This window comes from Ambystoma mexicanum, chromosome 9 (genome assembly GCF_040938575.1).
Source record: "Ambystoma mexicanum isolate Mex_15411 chromosome 9, UKY_AmexF1_1, whole genome shotgun sequence".
In the NCBI taxonomy this organism is placed as follows: domain Eukaryota; kingdom Metazoa; phylum Chordata; class Amphibia; order Caudata; family Ambystomatidae; genus Ambystoma; species Ambystoma mexicanum.
In genome coordinates, this window is record NC_090931.1 from 61,384,743 (window position 1) to 61,395,237 (window position 10,495).

Genomic DNA, 10,495 nt, shown 5'->3' on the forward strand with positions numbered 1-10,495 from the left:
TTAGTAAAGTGCTTTTCTGCAGCCTGGCAGGAACGAGACTCAGACACGTCTCCCTGCTCCAGTGGCCATCTTGGAATCCCATGAAGTGCTTTTTGAGAAAAAAAAAATGAAAACTTTTTTTCTTTTGCCAAACCGGCCCAGGTGTGGCCAGAAACCAGCCCCAACTCTCCAGGGACGATTTCGAGGGGCCAATCCGACCCTGGCAATAGTGCCATTACTATGTAGTGAGGATCCTCCCTGCCAGTGGATCCCCTGAACCCGAAAATCCAAACACTTTGGCTTTCTAACTTATACATGGTTTATTACACACCTTATATACGAGACCTCACAGATCAAATACATCAGTGTCACTTACACATTCCTACATAATACATCCATTCAGTGTTTCTTTCCACTTATAAAATCGTTTTCAATATCATGAAAGTGAATAAGTATATATTCACATATTATAAGAGAAGATATCCTTCAAATCATCCAGTTGTCCTGCAGTTCCTCAAAATACACAGCTACACTTTAAAAATCCTCAATTAATTTAAAATCCCTTCAAAGGGCCACAGCTTTAATTAACAGGGATATTGGTTTACCAGATAAAGAAGCTCTGTGTTGAAAGACCTACAATCACGAATATAAATCACTAAACAGTTCGTGTTTCTTCTCCTGGAGGAAATGGCAGAAAATAAATACGTGCAAAATAGACTACATTTTTGCTACAAAATCTACACAAGTTGTTAACACGGAGACCCCCTGATATATTGTATTTCGTGAGTAAGGATCAAGTTGAACTTGAATTTACTATGTGCCCTTTAGAAAAATAACTACATCCAGTATAGCCCAGAAGAAGCGCACAAAAGTGTGTGAAACATGCTGGCTATGCCATAACTCTATTTTATGAACTCACAATAAAATAAGCTGAAGCTTTGTTGTCATGATGATTATTTGTGTAATGTCCACACAATTTTTGGGATTGATCTAGTCATTACACGTCATAACTGATGACCAAGAGAGACCGAACGAAAACATTACACTAAAACCCCTCACTTGTTCAGGCAACGCACATAAGTGCCAGTTTTTGGTGCAACCAGACACCCTGTGGGCAGTTCTGGTACACTTTTCACTTGATGCTGGGCCTTGCTATCCTGGTGCCTAAGTGTTCAAGTTTTGTATGATGGGAAGTGTCTGGTGGAGTTCAGCTCTCAGTAGAGCTCATGTCTCAAGCTGCAGCACCTGGCGTGGTGCAAGTTCCTAGTCCTGGGACGCGGCTACCTCTCGTTTGCACAACAATGGCAGGTGCCACCCCTCCACAAAGCTGATGCCATCTTGGGATACCAAGTCCTTCATATAACCACTGCACAGCCCTCGGCTTTACTGTAGCCACCACCAACCCATCATGCTACAGGTGCCACCCAACCCTCATTGTCTACTCAGAAGGTACTCTCGTCTCCACAGTTTCAGGTATGCAGGTGGTTTAGTGCCGACATCTTGCTGGGCAGGGACATCATTTCATCAAAATGCCAAGGGTAGCGGAAGTGACATCACACGGCCGTTGACCTTGATGACATCACAGGAAGTGATGGCACCCGACCTTCAGATGCATCATATACCCATGTTTCCAGGCACTCTCATTTCAGCCAGATATAAGAACCGAGGCACAGAGGGAGGTGAGATCTGTACACGATCACACATTTGAGGAATGCCATTTTCCAGATTCAACATGGAGCGTATATATAAAACATGCATAATGCAGTACTTGTAACAGGGTAACACATCTGTAGCGCAGGTTACAGCTAGTGCATAAACCATCTATAGATCGATGGACACAGAAGTACTCATTATCTGTGGCGTTGCTGTGTTAAAACAAAAAAACCACCAACCGGGTGGGTGGGCGATCAGGGGGCAGGGGGGCACGTGCTGTCCGTTTACCCAGTAGCAAAATGTTGCATGAGCAAGACCAGAAAATGTAATCATTGACCGGGATTTAGTATCAACGAAATTCCCTGGTTTTAAATGCATCTATGAGTCAGCTAGCACTACAATAGAAGAAACCCATTGTGCGTGAGTAAGGTGAGGCCATCTGTCTATGTGTGCATTTATCTTTAAACTATGTGACAAGCAACCACATGTTGTCCCCCAGAACTGAACATAACACCTTAATGTCCTTCCTATATGACTCTTCTTCAATCTTTTTTAATGGGATGAGGTGTGGGGATGGGGGGGGCTGCACTTCCTTCAAGAGTGCCGCTAAATGCATCTACGATGTTCAGAACTCTATATGCGAGGAGTGTTATTCAATTACCCCCTCCCCGTGAATGAAGCTTCCACAAAGCTCTTTCCAAGAAGGAGTTTGAGTGGGGAGGGGTGGGTCACTCCAGAGCTCTCTCACTTCTGAGACTGTGTCCAACGCTTATTTCCTTAAACAGTGTTGCACCAAAGCAGGGCCCTGGTCGAGTTTGCAGCCTCTCTCAACCATTCACATCACACTTGAATGCGTTCAATGTGAACAGAGCCCAATCAGTGGCGTAGCACAAACTGGTTCCAATGTAGGCCAGTCTAGACCCATAAGAACACTCCTCATCCTTGCTTCATCATAGATGCACAGTCATGCTACAGTAAGAAATATACAGGCCGCTACACCAAAACGTCAGTCTAGTGAGGTAATACTATTTATCATGCTTGCTTTATAAAATATGCAGAGTAATAAATGTCATGCCACAGTAAGCAATGGCTAGACTGGTAGTACCAAAATGCCAGTCTAGCCAGGTAATGACACACATGGACTTAGCTTTGCCCTAAAATACCAGTAAAAGATGCTAAGTCAACAAAGGATGTGTCAAGAATTCTCTAGTGATCCCCAGTCTCCCAGGGCCTTACACACACACACACACACACACGCTGGCATCCCCTTCCACCCACCCATACATCTTCTCTCACATTGATTCACCACACAGGCATGCACACACCCACCCAGAACATTCACACGCAACCACATTCAGACACCAGTCACCCACCCATATATATATATATATATATATACACACACACACCCATTCACCCACCCACCATTCCCTCACCCATAAACCGCTCATGTCCACTTGCACTGCATTCTCCAGACAGGAACGCATCCACCCACCCAGAACATTCAAACACACACTATTAAATTTCTACTCATTCACCCACCACTCACTGGCCCATACACCTTCTCTCACATCCACTCGCACGGCATTCACCACACACACACACGTATCGCATTCATACTCATACACCCACCAGTCACTCACTCACACACCTCTTACATCCACCCTCATTGCATTCTCTACACACACACACTTAATTTACCCACCACTCACTGACCCATAGCACATACATACATCTGTACATGACACACACTTCACACATGCAAAATACACATAACATTAAAAAAAGCCGCAGTAGCTGTTTTTCCAGCTTCGGTTTGTCACTCCAGGCCATCCTCGGCTCCTCTGTACTGCTCACAAACAGGAACCAGGAACCTTGGTTCCTGTATATGAGCCACGAGGAAGCCGGAGGAGAAGGGGTTGGAACTGAAAGTGACATGCGCCACATGTCACGGTCAGGTCCAACCCCTACTGAGTGCTTCCTTCTTGCGCTGCAACTCCCGGCCCAGCCTTCACCCTGAATGAAGACTGAGCCGGGGCTTCCCCAGACCTAGTGTGGCAGGGCCCCCACAGCGCAGGTGCTGCGGGGGCCCTGTTACTCCCGGAGCTTGGAAGATTCATTTTTAAAAAGCAGTTTGTTTTTTTAATTTTTTTTACAGGGGGTAGCAAGGGGGATTGCAGGGGCAGTAAGGGAGAACACAGGGGTCGCAGCAGCTACCCCTGGTGATCCCCAAATGACGTCCCTGTTTCTGGGCTCTCTAAAGCTTTCTACAAATCCTGGAAAATTAAGGTTTACGACTCTTCCCTGCTCACATGGCTGTTCTTACTGATCCCAAGCCTGTGCATGGAATAAGGACTTGCTCGAAGACCTAGAACACACATTCCTAAACCCAGTGGTGCCTCAGACCCGATACGGCAACCACCCTGCTTTCCGAATCCGTAAGTGCCTGCTCTCTTTGTGCTTGCCTGGTAGGTGTGAGGTCCTAGAGAAGAGGCGGTGTGAGGTCCTAGAGAAGAGGAGGTGTGAGGTCCTAGAGAAGAGGAGGTGTAAGAAGCATGCAACAGCGCTGTAAAGCCAAAGTGATCTCTCAGCCCGCAGGAACCGATGAGAGTTGTGTGCTCGTCCCCTCGTATCTGCCTGTACAAGTTGAGGATTGCATTTCAAGTCTGCACCACAGATCTGCAAGGAAACCGATCTGCAGAAGACCCCGGGCTGGCCTTCAGAATCTTGAACCTGGAAGTTCTACGAGACGGCAAAGCAGAGTTCACCACTCAGACACAAGCCGGCCATGCCACAAGAGGTCCTCTATGGACACAGAGGCGCTTGGACGGTTTGGTTTATGCCATGGCCTCCTGTTGCTTCTGCCTCAGAGAGAAAAAAAGCTTTGGTGATATTTTATTTAGATCAGAATAGACACATTTCGATACCTTGAATTACGCACAGCTTATTATTTGCCGTTTGCAACAAAAAAAATGTATGTGGGTTACTACCAATTTGTATCGATCATTAGTTAATAAAATGTCCTTAATGTTTATAGACTTGCCTGTACCTTACATTGAGCTACTTGTGCTTTTCAAGCGAGTATTCCTTCCTTGCACGCTCCAGCATCACCCAACTGCAAACTATAAGCTCAGCCCGCGCTACCCAAGGGTGAGCCAAGGATACTTTTAAGTCATTATTGATCCTCCTCAGGGAGTTAATCACTGCAATAGGGTGCTCATGCTGATGCATGAGCGCCCTATTGTGATGAAAACCGCCCCCTCCCGTGTCGGAGCAGGAAGGTAATCATCTCAATAGGCTACTGATGCTTTTGCATCAGCACCCTATTTTTATTAAATGCGCCCCACCGCATTTAATAAGAATAGGGTGCCTGCCGTGCCTTTTCCTACTACACCAGCTCTGGCGAGCCCTTAAAAGACTCCCCCGAGCTGGCGTGGCAGGGGCCTAATGGCACCCTGGGAGGGTATTGGCACCCGGCAGTCGCCCGCCCTGCCACTGTGGTTACGGAACATTGGCTCACATGGGAACCTCTGTCCATGATTGTGTCTCACATATGAGCATTGGGATCCACGGGCTACCGAGAACACTTTCTGGGTTCGACCGCCCTCCCACCCGATGGCAATGATCAGCTTGCCTAGAACATGACACGTGGACATTGATTGGTGAAAGAGAGTTTTAGTGGTAACATTTTAGAAAGTTCAAAAACAAATCCATAGCCTTCCAGAAGCTCCTTCATAACCTTGTTTGCTACAGAGCACCGACACTAAACATTGAGAGAGGGGTTTGGGACAGCCCAAATCCATCTTGAAATGTCCCAAGAGGCGGCGCGCTCTTCTTTCTGATGGACGCTCTTATTTGTTCATCGTCTTGCTCCTAAGCACTCAGTGCTGTGAGCGGGGCAGCTGTAGTCATCACAATAACTACCTCTTGGACACACGGCACACACGTTAACATTAGCTAAAATCCCAATAAATAGAAGGCAATTCCATTTCATGCACGGTCTCCTAGCACGTGATCCATCATTGGAAGACACTGGCTATTCATTAGAAGCCAAGAGATGGGACAACTCTCTAAAAGCACACAAAGACATGAGCTGCCCTACAAGGAACAAAGAGATTGCCCCATCTCATGGCCTGAGAATGAGGGATGGCAGCTTCTTTAATTGAACAATGGACCGTGCATGGGCCTCTCTCCCCCTACTCTCTATCCGGCTCATATCCTGATGACCTGTCGAGTGCCCAAGGTTGGTTAGCAAGAAGCCAACATATCAAAACTTCTAGCGTTATGCCTCCCATCAAATAGTAGGCCCACCAATTGCTTTTCCTAGAGATGATGTATTTTTACCTTTATCAATATAGGGGTGGGTCCGGGTGGAGCCATCAGATAGGTCTAACCCAATAAAATGTTTAACTTCTGTATGATCTATATGTAGCCAAACCCACTAACCAATCCCCAAAGGTTTTGTTAATTGTGATGATTTTATTTATGATGTTATAAAATGACGTGGGTGTAGTATTAAAACTACTGTTTTGTATTAACACTCGGAGAGCCACGAGATTTTAATGCTTGTATGCCATCCCTGCTTTATTTGGATGATAATAAAGCTGGGTTTCACTGTGCACGTTGTCTACTCCGTCATTGAGTCTGGCTTGGACGGACTCCAGTTCCTGTGGATATTTGGGACCGTCTTAACACAGACGTCCAAAAAGGAATATTAGCACCCTAGGAGGGGCGCTGGCCAATCAGGATGCTCAGAGTGTGGGCTATATTGTATGGTACAAGCCTGCGTTATGAGCTGCCTGGGTAGCTAGCGCCCCCTTCTCTGCTCCACCTACCCCCTCACTATTACAACCCGTTTAGTTTCCTACACGGGTGCTAAGAGTGTGTGTGTTTTTTTTTTAAAGAAACGTACCTTTGCGGTGCGTCCCGTGGCTGTGCAGTGGGGTCGTCTCTGAAGTCTGTTTTCAATGTTGATGACGCACAGCGAAGGTAAGTTTCTTTTGTTAAAAATGTTTTAACACACCATTAGCACGGGTGTAGGGAACTAAACGGGTGGTAATTGTGATATGACCCTCGGTAGTGGGCCGATCCTGTCGGTAATGGCACCGCCCTCGTTAAGGGGCCCTCAGTTCACTAGGGCCCTTAACTTGGGTGGCGGGCCATTACCAACACGGTTCGCCCGCCGCTGAGGGGCATAGCTCCCAAATATAAGGCATGCGGAAAGCATCAATCTATGCCAGAGATCTGAACCTTAGATCTCCAGTTGTTTTGGACTACCACTTCCATCAGCCCTAGCCAGCAGTCAATGGAGAGGTATCATGGGAGTAGTAGTCTAAAACATCAGGCGAGCCACAAGTTGCAAACCCTTGCTCTATGCTAATCCCTATCAGTGGTTAAAACCAGGGACCACTGTGGTGAAACATGCATGGTATTGTATAAACCTCAGCAGGCAGAGTTAAAAAATAAAACATTTGATTAGCACCTCGATGTGAAAATTGCTGTGGCACCTACAAAGTTATTGGTGCTAATGTACACCAATTGTCTACCGGTTTCTACTGTGTCATTATTAGCAGCATTCATCAGGACAAAAAAGCCAGACATCTGGCATCACTGTGCCAGAATAAATAGAAAGCTAGAATTAGCTAGAAAGTAACAGACGGGCAGCATTTATAACCAGATACATGTCACAATTATTAGTACTTGTGTCCCCCTCATGAGTGCCGGTGCGCCTAAATCATACTGCATTTGTGTCTGTAAAAGAACACAGAGAGCACCTCAGCAAAGAACTGTACATTAGGGTGACCAGATTTAAAAAGTAAATAACCGGGACAGGGCAACTAACAAAAAAGTACGACTAACTCTTGAAAGTTGCTGTCAAGGCACTACAGTTCAGGAGTGTTTGGGGAATTAAGCGTTATTTTTCAAAGAAACACATATTATAATTAATTTATCACAAACTAACACCATCTTAAGTTGTAAAATGCAGCATTTCTTCTGTGTGAGATTGTGCCTTCCTGCCGGGCAGCTATGGAGACCTACTACTAAGAACCACTGCAGTTTCCAATGGGAACATAAGTTTGACAGAGCGGGACAGAGCTCCAAATTCCAGGACAGTCCTTGCGAAACCAGGACATCTGGTCACCCTACTGTACATGTGATGTCAGATTAGAGCATGGGTTATTTTTGCTTCTTTCTCGGTTTGGTGTGAAGCTAAGAGTGAATTGGGGTAAGAAGCCTGTGGAGGAAATGTTTGAGGGAAGAAAAGAGAGTAATTTTTCCGAAAAAATAACTTTTCGGTCTTTTCTCCCCTGAACATTTCCGACTTGGGGCCCGCCCCCACACTCACCCCACCCCCCTACTTACCTTGCGGCGGCACACTTCGCTGTGTCCCTGCAACGCCTGTTCCCTTTCACTTCCGTGATCTGTGACGGGAGGCATGTTCCGGCCGCAGGGCTATGCTGGCACACCACAAGTGATCATGTTCAAGCACAGGGGCGAGGGCCACATAAAGAAATGGGGCAGGTGTGGGGGGAGGGGTAGCTATTTCAGTTATGGAAGGGGCCGGTCAGCGGTTCGTGCCCCCCTGTAAGCTCCCCCGTAAGGAGTGTTCAAGCGGTCGACCTTTAGGGCCGTTGCCCACTTGAGGAGGCCAAGGACTTCCTCGCTCGCAAAGCCAGGACTCCAGTTCAGCGTAGAATCCCGACACTGTGACGACAAACGGAGCACTTGTACGTTATCTCCTGCCTAATAAAGCCCGCCATAGGCGTTTTTTTTCTTCTCACACATCATTTGTTCCCCAGAGTCTAAGGGTTAGGCTTTATATACAGGGAAACGCGTCATATGCCCCTTTAACAGCCTTGCAGGAGGCTGGTGTGGGTTGCCCTGCCAAGCATCAGTGCCAGCATTGCGTGAGACATCCCATGAGGGAGGTGGACCCTCAAGTGGGGATGTTTCCAGAAGCTGGAGCACCTGCCAGTGGAGGAACCTTTCTGAAAAGGTCGGGGGCGGGACGAGAGGGGGCATGACATCTAAAGGAAAGCGGCCCCTGTCAAATGAGAATGAGTGGGACACAATGGTGTGCCACATAAGTTTTTGGGGGGGGGGGCAAACACCATTGCCCCCCACCTACCAAATTACGGCCATGGCGCCTTCCTGGTGAGGAAAGAACAGTTCAACACGGCAGGGCAGTAGTGCGAGCCACCTTGGCACGGGTGCAGGCTGGCGCCAGCAGAGGCGTTACCCACGAAGCCATGCCCTGAGCTGGGACTAACAAACGTTCCAGCTGCAGCTTTAATGGGGGTCGGGGGGAGGTGTTGCGGTTCATTCTTGCGACTCTGGGTTAAACATATATCGGCGGCAAGCGCTCAACTCATTGAGCTGGCGGTCTGGTGCCGGGAGAGCAACGCTTTCGTCTTCTCCACAGCCCTCGGTTTGCCATCAGTGAGAAGGTGGGCGCTGTGGGCGGCGTCTCACTGGCCTTTACACTCCTCCTGTCATGTCGCCCCTCTTCTTCTTCAGATCCCAGATTGTCCACGTGTCCTGCTTTCGATAGCCACTTCTCGTCTCTCTGTCCACCCTCCCCTCTTCCTTTTCACCTGCCACTCCTTCCTTTCGCCCCTCCTGTGCTCTGTGTGCCTCGTTCACCCATCACCCCCTTCCTTTATCTAGCGCCTTGCTGCACGATCACCCTCCCTCTCTCAGCTTCAATTCCCTAAGGCATAGCCCTCCTCAATGTTCCTACGAATCCCCCTCCCCTCCTTTCCATTCGCTACCCCACTACCCCAGGAGTTTCACGCTAGGTCCATCACGTTACACCAAAGAGAGAGTGGTGGTGGGGGGTCATTTCATATAGGAGACATGGGGAGAAAAGTGGGGACGGATTAGGAAACGGAAAGCAGGAGTGGTCGGGAAGGGGCGCAGAGGCCGGGGAGACACGGAGGCGGGGGAGATTGTGCAGGCTCGGTGGGGTAGGGACAGAGGTTGCTGCCCACATCTTACTGCCCATCGCAGGGCAGTCAGTCACCCCATTTCTCACTGACCGCACACCCTGACGCTCTGTTCAAAGACCCCCTCCCAGGGCAATAATACACATTAGCAGCCCGCCCCCTTACCTGCGCGGCTCCCTGCTGAGCTGCACCTGTGCACGGCGCACCTGCTGCTGCCGTCGCCGGACAGTTTGCTGACGTCATCAGAGGGAGGCGTGTCTGAGGGGCGGGTGTGGCAAAGTGACAGGGGCGAAGGGCCAGGGAGAGCGACTGAGAGCCGTTTGGGGGGGGGGGCTGGAAGTTGATATTTAAGGGGAGAATAAGTGACCAGTGAGAAGAGACCCACCCGAGGGAACTGAGGAAGATGACTAATGGCGGGGGGCGAATAACAGGGTGACTGGAAAATAGCAGACTTGAGGGCAAAACGGGGGTGTGCGAGATAATAAGTGAGGTGTGAGTGGAGAACCCCTGGCGGGAGCGAGGAGTGTACCTGCGGCCAGAGGTCAGAGTGCATGCTTTACTTTCCAGCAATCTGCCTCACTCCTAGTCCTCCCCTTCCTCACTGCAGTACTTACATTCAAGGTGGTCGGCCCACTGGAGAGCGACTCTGTCTCCTTTTCTTTCACAGCCCACCCATCCCTGAGATGGGAGCGTAAGACCCTCACAGGCCCCGTCAGTCACTCGTCTGATTCTCACCAACTGTCCAAGGTTCGACTATACCCAATGGCTGGATGGCAGAGGCGGGTCTAAGGACTGTGACTGTTAGGTGGGACCCTCCTGTGTGTGTTGCCCCTTTAAGGGGATGTGTTTTCCTCACGTGTATTGCCCCTTTAAGATGGGCCATGACTGTGTCATGGCCCAAGCTAATAAAAGGAGCC

The 10,495-nt window shown here is 48.7% G+C and overlaps 1 protein-coding gene across 2 annotated transcripts in view; it reads right to left on the bottom strand.

Moving 5' to 3' along the window:
• Window positions 1-9,900, bottom strand: part of TMEM45B (transmembrane protein 45B) — a 251,561-nt gene extending 241,661 nt beyond the window's left edge. The window contains exon 1 of one of the 2 annotated variants that reach the window (XM_069614151.1): window positions 9,744-9,900. The gene's annotated coding sequence lies outside the window, so the exon portion shown is untranslated. Of the gene's footprint in view, window positions 1-7,995; window positions 8,337-9,743 lie in introns of those variants that run through there. The other variant, XM_069614154.1, reaches the window with a different exon arrangement.
• Between the last annotated feature and the right edge of the window lie 595 nt (window positions 9,901-10,495).